The sequence below is a fragment of the Mauremys reevesii genome, unplaced genomic scaffold, assembly GCF_016161935.1.
Source record: "Mauremys reevesii isolate NIE-2019 unplaced genomic scaffold, ASM1616193v1 Contig1, whole genome shotgun sequence".
NCBI lineage: Eukaryota > Metazoa > Chordata > Testudines > Geoemydidae > Mauremys > Mauremys reevesii.
This window is the reverse complement of record NW_024100715.1, coordinates 3,803,945-3,815,080: the sequence shown is the minus strand read 5'-3', so window position 1 is coordinate 3,815,080 and position 11,136 is coordinate 3,803,945. Positions and strand designations below refer to the sequence as shown.

Here is an 11,136-nt window from a genome sequence, read left to right as displayed (position 1 = left end):
GAATAGGGAGGCATCTGGCACTGTTGCGACCGCTGCTAGAATACTGTGTCCACTTCTGATGTCCACAATTCAAGAAGGATGTTGATAAATTGGAGAGGGTTCAGAGAAGAGCCGGAAGAATGATTAAAGGATTAGAAAACATATCTTACACTGATTGACACAAGGAGCTCAATCCATGTGCCTTAACAAAGAGAAGGTTATGGGGTGACTTGATCACAGTCTATAAGTACCTATGTGGGGTACAAATCTTTGGAGTCTCTTCAGTCTAGCAGAGAAAAGTCTAACAAAATCCAACGGCTGGAAGTTGCAACTATACAAATTCAGACTGGAAAGAAAGTGCAAATGTTTAACAGTGAGGGTAATGAACCACTGGAACAACTTACCATGGGCTGTGGTGGATTCTCCATCACTGGCCATTTTAAAATCAAGATGGGATGTTTATCTAAAAGATCTGCTCTACTTCAAACAGGACTTAATTCAGGGAAGTCCTACGGCCTGTGTTACACAGGGGGTCAGACTAGATGATCACAATGGTCCCCTTTGGCCTTGGAATCTATGGACCTATGAATCAGAGCTGGTCCACAGCACTCAGTGTGTGCTATTGCCACCATGTCTTGTGGTGATGGGAACCTCTGGATGGGTGGTGTAAAGACATTGCCCCGACTGACAGCTTTACAGCTATCCTCAGTAGCAGGTGAGGTGCACAGTCTCACAGGAGGAAAGGAACAGTCGGGTATGTACACAGGGTGAAATTTGCATTCTGCTGCTACTGAAGTCAATGGTAAAACTCACTGTTGACTTTGATGGCACCAGAGTTAGACCAACAGTGAGCACTTTGGAAAATCCCATCCATATTTCTCATTTTATGATCACATCTTGCAACAGACCCTGGTGGGATTTACCTGACTCTTACAGATCGCCCTCAGTGCCCACGCTGGCATCAGGTTGCTCTAGATCTGGATGGGCTGGAAACATTGTCCTTCTGGGAGCTGTGGTTATATTGAGGATATAAGGTGAGTTGATCAAGACCATTTATTCATGCCTATATCATACACCTATGTTCTCATGTTCTTCCACAATTCTATTTTGGATTCTGTTCTGCTTTCCAATTAAGAAGTTGATCAAAGAATCATAGAAATGTAGGACTGGAAGGGACCTCAACAGGTCATCTAGTCTATCCATCCATACTGAGGCAGGACCAAGTAAACCTAGATCATCCCAGACAAGTATATGTCCAACCTATTCTTTAAAACCTCCAGTGATAGGGATTCTACAATCTCCCTTGAAAGCCAAGCTTAACTGTCCTTAGAGTTAGAAAGCTTTTCCTAATATCTAACCTAAATCTCCCTTGCTGCAGGTTAAGCCAATTCCTTCTTGTCCTACCTTCAGTGGTACCTTGTCCTATCTTCAGTGCAATGTACAACCACAGTTCAAAATGGTCCAGTCTGCTCTCCTTTTGCTTTGTATTCCCCAGTAGTTTGCTCCATATGCAAGTAGCAGAGGGGATGGGATCATGACACAAAGTAGTGTTACCCTCCCATGAGGATCACAAGTGGGGACTGAGCAGCATGGTTGTGGGGCAAAGCAAAGGGATGAAAATATGTGTGCATAGATGCTAGAGAGAAATGCCTCCCTGTTCAAAGAAATTCACTCCCCAGCTACCTTGTCCCTACTGTAGAACTTCCTAGTAGGGAAGAGAAGAAAAGTAGCAGCTGACTTCTTGAAAGCCCACTCTTGGTCCGGTCCCTCTGCCTTCCCAACCTCCTCCTGTTATCTATAACACAGCTGCTGGAACCAGAAGCACATATAGAACAATGCACTGCTGGTCCACCGAGCCCAATTTCCTTCCGATTGCCCTATTGAGCAGTGGTAGCACAAAAGCTCTTTGCTCTCATCCCCTCTCAACAAACCCTCAAGCCCTATAACCACTGGGGCACTCAGTATACGAGGGAGCCCTCTTCCCCTGAGATGCCTGCTAAATTCAGACGTGCAGGGAAACAACTGGCAGCAGCTACTGTGGCAGAGGGGAAGGGTGAGAGGGAGCTGGCTAGGGGAAGGGAAGGAAATGGGGGAGTAACCTACAGGGAAAGGGTGGGCAACATTAGTGAGGATGGGGGAGTGAGCAACCAGGGAATGGGGAGAAAAGAGGGGAAACAATAGAAGAAGACACAGAAGAAATAAAATATGGGGAGAAAACAAACAAGAGAGAGGCTGAATCATGCTGGGATATAACATCCAGGGCATGTTGCCTGTACTGGAGAAATTGGTTTGGTGACTAGTTGGATGTGGGGAATCAGGGTGTGTCTTCACCACAGGGCTTACTTGGGTGTTGCCCTCCCATTCCCACACACTAAACCCTCACACCTGAATTTGGTGGTGCTTTTGACCCAGGCTAGCTGGCCTAGCCAGAGCTGTAGGCTAACTGAGTGCTGCTTTCACCTGTCTCCCTTCCAGTGAGGATTTAGGTTAAATCACTCACATGCTGATAGTCCTCCAATACCTTTTCCCCTTTCCCTTGTGTGCCCAAGTTATCCCACTATTTACTGGGAAAGAATCAGAGCAGCTCAGCTCCCTGCAGCATAAGGAATGATGGGATGTGCCCCCCTGGAGCCTTAAATGTCACCAGCAAGGGCACAGTAACTCAGGTAGTATCTTGCAATATGGCCACTCACACCTAGGCTAGACTACCCCAGGTGCTGACCACATGAGTTTTATGTCAAAATCACTAGGCAACTGGACAAATGGGCTGGCTAGCATGGAAACAAGCAGGAGCGGGCAATCTGTCAGAAGTGCTAGCCAATGGGAATGCTCCCAGTCAGGTAGTGACTTTGAGCAGACTAGAGAGACTGTTTCCCTTAGGAATCTACAGTAAATACCTGCCTTGGGATCACCTGGGTGAGGGCTTGCCTATGGATTGGCTGAACCCTGGCTGTATGGTGTGGTACCTATCACATGACGTGCCGGTAATCGCCTCTGAGGACTCCTCAGGCTCTCTGATTCAGGGTTGACTCATCACACCTTAGTATGCACTGAAAGGAGAGGGTGAGGCTGGAAGGCAGAATAAGAGGAGACAGATGCATCAGGGACATGGCAGGGGAATGGGAAAGAGGGAGGTTCTGTATGTGGGGAAAGGTTAGATTTAGGGGAACACCCAGGCACAGACAGTGGACTTGATTGTTCTATTTAAAGGGAAACTATTACAGCAAGGAGAGACTAGAACAGCCATACATGTCAATCCGATAAACAACTGGAGCAGGCACTAACTCTGGTCTGGAGAATTTCTGCTCTCCCCTGAATGTGCGACACCACGCACCAGATCAGCAGTAACTGCCTTTTCAGAATTGTCAGTAGTTGAATAGATGGAGCCTTTCCCCTCTAAGGGGTGCTCGTTCCTATCCAACCCCAAATCAGGAGGACTGGCTGGCTCAGGGAATGGGATATGGGGCTTTCTGCTCTCAGGGGCTTGAACTCCTACTGCACATTTGGTGCCTATTATAAGGGACTTAAAAAAATTTCATGTTCAGCATTTAGCACTATTAAACCTACCTTTGCCCTCTGCCAAGGGAACTTGGGGCCTGGCTCCATATCTCAGAGGGTTTGAGGATCTGAGATCATATTACAGTAAATAGGTGGGAATTGTGTTCATTTTATACATTGAAAAGCTGAGGCATAGAAAGGAAGTGAATTCCTAAAATTAGGAATAGAACCCACAAGTCCTGATTCCTAGTCCCCATTCTCTAACCCACTGGTCCCCATTCTCCTGCCAGAGCTGGGAATAGAACCCAGGAATCCTAACCCCTGCTTTAGCCACTAGACCCCATTGCCCTCCCAGAGCTCAGAATAGAACCTACGAGTCCTGGCTCCTAGATCCCTACTTTCCCCCACTAGAACACCTTCAATGAGGACTTTACACATTAGGGGTTGTGGACCTGCTATTTTCCACCAGCATTCATTTTAAAATCTTTCTCTTTTCCGCCCATGCAGGTGCTTCATCCTTGCTACCTGTTATCACACCTGAGAGCTCAGTCTCCAATCAGACTGCGCTCCCGCCTCCATCCAGTTGCCAAATCCAGCACAGGAGTTCACTCACATTAAGTAGCACTTTGTCTCGCGCAACCAGCCAATGCTGATGTATGTGGTTGACAAAGGCAATGGGACTAACTGAAAGTGGGGGGAGAGTGCCTGCCAGCTAAAGGAGAAGTATCAGCAAAGGCCAGACATCTCCTTGCATAACGTTTTCCTGATGAGCCAGGAAGTGCAGTCCGAGGATGCTGGAACATACCAGACAACAGTGCAAGCTAATGATATGCCAAAGGTCACTGCAGAAGTCACCCTCCTAGTGGCTGAGTGTAACCGAAGGGTATGGTACATTGGATCTCTATGGGAATGTGTATGCTGCAGATCACTAGCAGTGACTCCAGAATTCCTGCATGAGGAAGCACGAAAGCTTATGCTCAAATAAATTTGTTGGTCTCTAAGGTGCCACAAGTACTCCTGTTCTTTTCATGGAGATGTGTGAGGAGCTAGCCAGAGGAACACACCAGGGTTCTGGTTAACCTTTGGTGTGTGTGCAGGAGGGAGTATTATTTTGAGAGAAGCATACAAAATCTGCATCTCAAAGAGGCTGGCAGAGGTGGGGATCAACTTGACTACTGTCCAGTGTAGTATGGTAGGACACCTCTCTGACACCAACCCTGCAGCTACTGCAGGCAAGTGACACTAATGTCGATCAAGGTTTATAGTCAGCGGCTGCACAATAGGGGCCCCTGTCTTCAGTGTGCTGAGTATAATAATCTAAAGAAAATCCTCAAGGCTCATAGGCCAAGCCCCTTTTTGAAAGGAGTCTGAGATCTCCCCCTGCTCCTCTCCTTTTCACACCTTGCCCACTAGTGGGAGGAAGGCCAGGCATTGAGTATTCCATTCTGAGTCACATGAATGATCTCTGCCTGCTGATAAGCAGTGGCTTAAACACCTTGCTATCACCTACCCGTGCAGAGAGATCACACCGTTCCCTCCCCCTCTCCAATTCCTGTCTTGGGGTTTGCAAGGTGTGAGATAAGCCAGAGGGCTGCAGGCTCAGCTGCACAGTTAGAAGATACAATCTGTCTCTTTTCTGTGCATAAAGAACAGGAGTACTTGTGGCACCTTAAAGACTAACACATTTATTTTAGCATGAGCTTTTGTGAGCTACAGCTCACTTCTTCGGATGCATAGAATGGAACACACAGACAGGAGATATTTATACATACAGAGAACATGAAAAGGTGGAAGTATGCATACCAACAGGAAAAGTCTAATCAATTGAGATGAGCTATCATTAGCAGGAGGAAAAAAAACTTTTTGAAGTGATAATTAAGATGGCCCATAGAAGGTGTGAGGAGAACTTAACATAGGGAAATAGATTCAATTAGTGTAATGACCCAACCATTCCCAGTCTCTGTTTAGGCCAGTGTTAATTGTATCTAATTTGCATATTAATTCGAGTTCAGCAGTTTCTCTTTGGAGTCTGTTTTTGAAGTTTTTTTGTTGCAAAACTGCCACCTTTAAGTCTGTCACTGAGTGGTTAGAGAGATTGAAGTGTTCTCCCACTGGTTTTTGAATGTTATGATTCCTGATGTCAGATTTGTGTCCATTTATTCTTTTGCGTAGAGACTGTCCGGTTTGGCCAATGTACATGGCAGAGGGGCATTGCTGGCACATGATGGCATATATCACGTTGGTAGATGTGCAGGTGTACGAGCCCCTGATGGCGTGTCTGATGTGATTAGGTCCTATGATGGTGTCACTTGAATGGATATGTGGACAGAGCTGGCATCGGGCTTTGTTGCAAGGATAGGTTCCTGGGTTAGTGTTTATGTTGTATGGTGTGTGGTTGCTGGTGAGTATTTGCTTCAGGTTGCGAGGCTGTCTGTAAGCGAGGACTGGCCTGTCTCCCAAGATCTGTGAGAGTGAGGGATCATCTTTAAGGATAGGTTGTAAATCTTTGATGATGCGCTGGAGAGGTTTTAGTTGGGGGCTGTAGGTGATCGCTAGTGGTGTTCTGTTATTTTCTTTTTTAGGCCTGTCCTGTAGTAGGTGGCTTCTGGGTACTCTTCTGGCTCTGTCAATCTGTTTTTTCACTTCAGCAGGTGGGTATTGTAGTTTTAAGAATGCTTGATAGAGATCTTGTAGGTGTTTATCTCTGTCTGAGGGATTGGAGCAAATACGGTTGTATCTTAGAGCTTGGCTGTAGACAATGGATCGTGTGGTGTGTCTGGGATGGAAGCTGGAGGCATGTAAGTAAGTATAGCAGTCAGTGGGTTTCCGGTATAGGGTGGTATTTATGTGACCATCGTTTATTAGCACAGTAGTGTCTAGGAAATGGACCGTTTGTGTGGATTGGTCTAGGCTGAGGTTGATGGTGGGATGGAAATTATTAAAATCACAGTGGAATTCCTCGAGGGCTTCTTTTCCATGAGTCCAGATGATGAAGATGTCATCAATGTAGGGCAAGTAGAGTAGGGGTGTTAGGGAACGAGAGCTAAGGAAGCGTTGTTCTAAGTCAGCCATAAAGATGTTGGCATACTGAGGGGCCATGCGTGTACCCATAGCAGTGCCACTGACTTGAAGATATATATTGTCACCAAATGTGAAATAGTTGTGGGTGAGGACAAAGTCACAAAGTTCAGCCACCAGGTTAGCCGTGATATTATCGGGGATACTGTTCCTGATGGCTTGTAGTCCATCTTTGTGTGGAATGTTGGTGTACAGGGCTTCCACATCCATAGTAAGTAATTGAATCTATTTCCCTATGTTAAGTTCTCCTCACACCTTCTATGGGCCATCTTAATTATCACTTCAAAAAGTTTTTTTTCCTCCTGCTAACGATAGCTCATCTCAATTGATTAGACTCTGCCTGTTGGTATGCGTACTTCCACCTTTTCATGTTCTCTGTATGTATAAATATCCCCTGTCTGTGTGTTCCATTCTATGCATCCGAAGAAGTGAGCTGTAGCTCACGAAAGCTCATGCTAAAATAAATTTGTTAGTCTTTAAGGTGCCACAAGTACTCCTGTTCTTTTTGCGGATACAGACTAACACGGCTGCTACTCTGAAACACATCCATAGTGGCCAGAATGGTGTTTTCTGGAAGATCACCGATGGATTGTAGTTTCCTCAGGAAGTCAGTGGTGTCTTGAAGATAGCTGTGTGTTTGGACTGCCAGCTTCGCCCAGGGGCTGTGTGAAGGGAGGGAATATGTGTGGTGCCCAGTTCCATCCAGCTGGATTAGCTGGTTCTCTGGCTGATAGTGGAAGAGGTAAGCGACTGGTGACAATGAGCAGTGGTGGATTAACACACAGGCCTACGGGTCCCACACCCAAGGCCCCTGGACAATTTTGGGGCCCCAGAAGCATCGGAACCTATGTAGAAGTGGGGGGGGGCCACCAGCGCTGGAGCTGTGGCCCACCTCTGGCTCCTCCTTTTCCCCCTGCCCAGGCTGGAAGCCAGCCTGGCCAAGGTAAGAGCTTCCCAGGGAGTCCAGGTCGCTGTGAGGAGCCTTAGACCCTCCAACTGCCCTGGGCAGGGGACTGAGGTGCCCAGAGCAGCTGTCAGCACATGTCCCCGCCCTCGGGTGCACTGCCCAGGGCAGGTGGAGGATCATCCTGGGCTCCCTATAGTGGTCTGGACTCCCTGGGCAGCACTTAGGGGCCTGTGGGGAGAAGGGGAAGGTGTAGCAGGGGACAGCCTAAGCCCCCTCTCAGCCCTTCCCCCGGAAGAGGCTGGCACCACTCTAGCAGGGGCTGCTTTTTGCAGCGGTGGAGCTGATCACCTTATCAGCTCTACTGCTGCAAACCACAGCCCCTGCCACCGCCGCTCCCCGCCTGCCCGAGGCTTACGCCCATGTTAAAAAGTGGGGGACACATCGCTGCCTGCCCTAGTTTTGGTGCCCCTGGAGTGTGGGGGACCCAAATGTTCTTTGTGCTCAGGGCCCCAGTAAATCCCTATCCTCCTCTGACAATGAGGCCTTTATTTCATTGGTCCCGCTGAAATGCATTGCACCATAGCAGATGGCATGTATGGAGGGCTGTAGGAGATTGGAACGATGGGTCTGTGAGTGTCAGAAATCTGTTTAGCTGAAGCTGCAAAGTGGATTTCAATTAAAAGGTTTGGGCAGGTGGGGCAGTGAGAGACTCCTTCTTTAGCCTAGTTAGGGTACTGCCCTGTGAAATGGAAGACCTAACTTCAAATCCTTACTCTACCTGATTGTGTGAACAAGGATGGGAAAACTCTACTTTGAATCAGGCAGAGCAGGGCCTTGAATTGGGTGTTCCGTACCCCAGGCTAGTCCCCTGGCCACCAAGACCACACCCATACCCCTCTCTTGCCAAATTAAAAGATCAGATTTTGATCCAAAAATGAACATTTTCACACAATTTCACTTTTGTGATAACCTTCAAAAGGTTTGGGATTTTTGTCAATGGGGAAATGGAGCTGTCATCTTGTGGACAGCTCTGATCACGTCCATGGTCATGGAAGGAGGATGATATGGGAGAAATTGGAAGGGACCTACTGACGAGAGAGACTTTGGAGAGAAGCGTAGATTGCTGTGCATGCTGTCACTTTTTGCACATACTTGGGCTCGGCTCACAATGAGAAAAATGCTCATGTCTATTACAGGTTTGGTGTCTAAGCTTGGCAATTGTTTTTCTCCTCACCAGGCTACTCCACCCAATGCAAGCAAAGGAGACGCCAGATAAAACTTCACCATCAGCCAGGGCTGCAACTTTTGGTTCCTCCATTCTGGTAGCCATCCTCCAGGAGTCACCAACACAGGGTATGGCAGTGGAAGGCAAAGGACCATCTTTAATGCACCCAGGCAATTATAGAACACCAGAACTGCCTGATATTGTGAGAGCAATTTTAAGGAGGAATGGGTAATTTGGGGGCATTGTTATCTATAGTTGTGCCAAACTAAGACAATGACATAAGGCTTCAATAATTAAACTCCATGCTGCTATGAGTCAGTGGCAAAGCCAAGACTTGAACCCAGGCTTCCTGATCCTAAGCCTAGTGCCCTATCCACTGGACCTCATGCAGTCCTTTACAGTAGTATAAAGTCTGTGAAATATTGCATCAGACTATCATTTCACACCTGCTTTGTACTGCTGTAAATTACTGCACAGTGTTTAAGGCAATGATGTTCCCCCCCGGCTCTCCCCTGGCCCTATGTGTCTAGGTCATTAGCCACTTTAGGGGAAGGTTTTTGTGCATTCTATGAATTTTAACACACATGTAGGGCTTCCAAACTAGTAATCATACCTCACTGTCCCCATAGATTAGGTAAAATTACTACGTCCATAGTTTGTTAGCTACCTATTACAGATGGAGAAACTAACACAAAGAGGTAAATGGACTTGACCAAGGCCACAGTGGGAGTCAGTGTCAGACCCAGGATTAGATTGAAGGAACCATTTGTTCTGTCCTTTTCTAGTCCAGGAACACAGACTGCCTTTCATACTACCAGGGTGGCTTGAGGTCACACTGGCTGCTCAGCAGAGGAGCTTGCTCGGCTGTGGGAAGATCACTGGGAGGATGCTTGCAGAAGTTTTGCCATCTTTGATGGCACTGCCCTCCACAATTGTGAAGTGATCTGGAATGCACCCCAAAATCAAGTGATCTATGGTCATGGTCGTCACAGCCCCTAAAAGATGGCACTGGGCACCTGTATGTGTAAATTACCTGTGATCTTTAGAAAAAATTAGGAACAAGTTCTCAACCATAATGATTGGTTACCTGTCTGAGGCTGTTTTTGCAAAGAAAAATATTGGTGGCTTCCATAGTTTAAAAGAAAAACAGATCTCTAAAAATCACCCTAACCATAAATACAGCTTCCAGCATAACCTCCCTTAACCCTGACCCCTTACACGTGAGGAAAATTGGAGAGTTTTGCAACATATCCTGAAGGTATTCAAATCTAGGCTCTGGAGAATCAAAGTAGGAAGGTTTCAGAGTAGCAGCCGTGTTAGTCTGTATCCGCAAAAAGAACAGGAGAACTTGTGGCACCTTAGAGACTAACACATTTATTTGAACATAAGCTTTTGTGGGCTACAGCCCACTTCATCGGATGCATGCAGTGGATATATATATACATATACATATACATACATATACATATAGAGAACTAGAAACAATGGGTGTTACCATACACACTATAACGAGAGGGAACAGTTAAGGTGAGTTATTATCAGCAGGAGAGAAGAAAAACTGTTTGTAGTGGGTAATGAAAATGGCCCATTTCCAGCAGTTGACAAGAAGATGTGAGGAACTCGGAGGGCGGGTGGGGGAATAAACCTGGGGAAATGGCCCATCCACTCCCAGTCTTTATTGAAGCCTAATTTAATGGTGTCCAATTTGCAAATTAATTCCAATTCAGCAGTCTCTCATTGGAGTCTGGTTTTGAAGTTTTTTTGTTGTAATATTGTGACTTTTAGGTCTGTAATCGAGTGACCAGGGAGGTTGAAGTGTTCTCCAACTGGTTTTTGAATGTTATAATTCTTGACGTCTGATTTGTGTCCATTTATTCTTTTATGTAGAGACTGTTCGGTTTGGCCAAAGTAGGAAGAGCATTCCAGAGTCCAAGACCTCCCACTGAGAATGTCCTGCCTCCAGGTCCCTCCACTATCAGTCATGGCGCGGTTAGGTCATAGAAAGTGGATGACACTCAAGTCAGCAGAATCCAAACCATGTGGTGTGACTTATATTTTAAGGTTTGGCTTTGTTTAGATAACTTTCGCATTTTTATCCCTTGTTTTGTATATTTTAAACTTGTGTACAAGCATCTAGAGTCTTGGGATAGGTGCTTTTTAAAGATGTTTTAAGATACAAATAAATGAGAAAACAACACATTGGTAGTCTGTATATTTATTGACTGACATTTTTCAAACTAAACATTCTTAAGCTGGTTTGTTTGCAATGCAGAGTGTAGTAGAAAATTCCTGTATAAGCAAACTTCATCTCTAAGGAAGAAAAAGCAACACAGAACTAAATAACGTATCTCTTTGTATTAGCAATTCATCCCCACTGTTCTATTCTATCTGCCTCAGTATGGTATTCTAAAACCCATTTTTTCAGATATGCCAATTTGAATTTCTTACT

The 11,136-nt window shown here is 46.1% G+C and overlaps 1 long non-coding RNA gene across 2 annotated transcripts; it reads left to right on the top strand.

The window, feature by feature from the left end:
• Positions 1–437: 437 nt before the first annotated feature.
• LOC120392429 lies at positions 438–10,884 on the top strand. Of its 2 annotated transcripts, XR_005591691.1 has the most exons (3): positions 438–1,013; positions 3,985–4,360; positions 8,700–8,853. It is a non-coding gene; the product is annotated as an uncharacterized LOC120392429 (long non-coding RNA). The 2 variants fall into 2 exon arrangements; XR_005591692.1 differs by lacking the exons at positions 3,985–4,360; positions 8,700–8,853 and adding an exon at positions 10,575–10,884.
• The last annotated feature ends 252 nt before the right edge of the window (positions 10,885–11,136 follow it).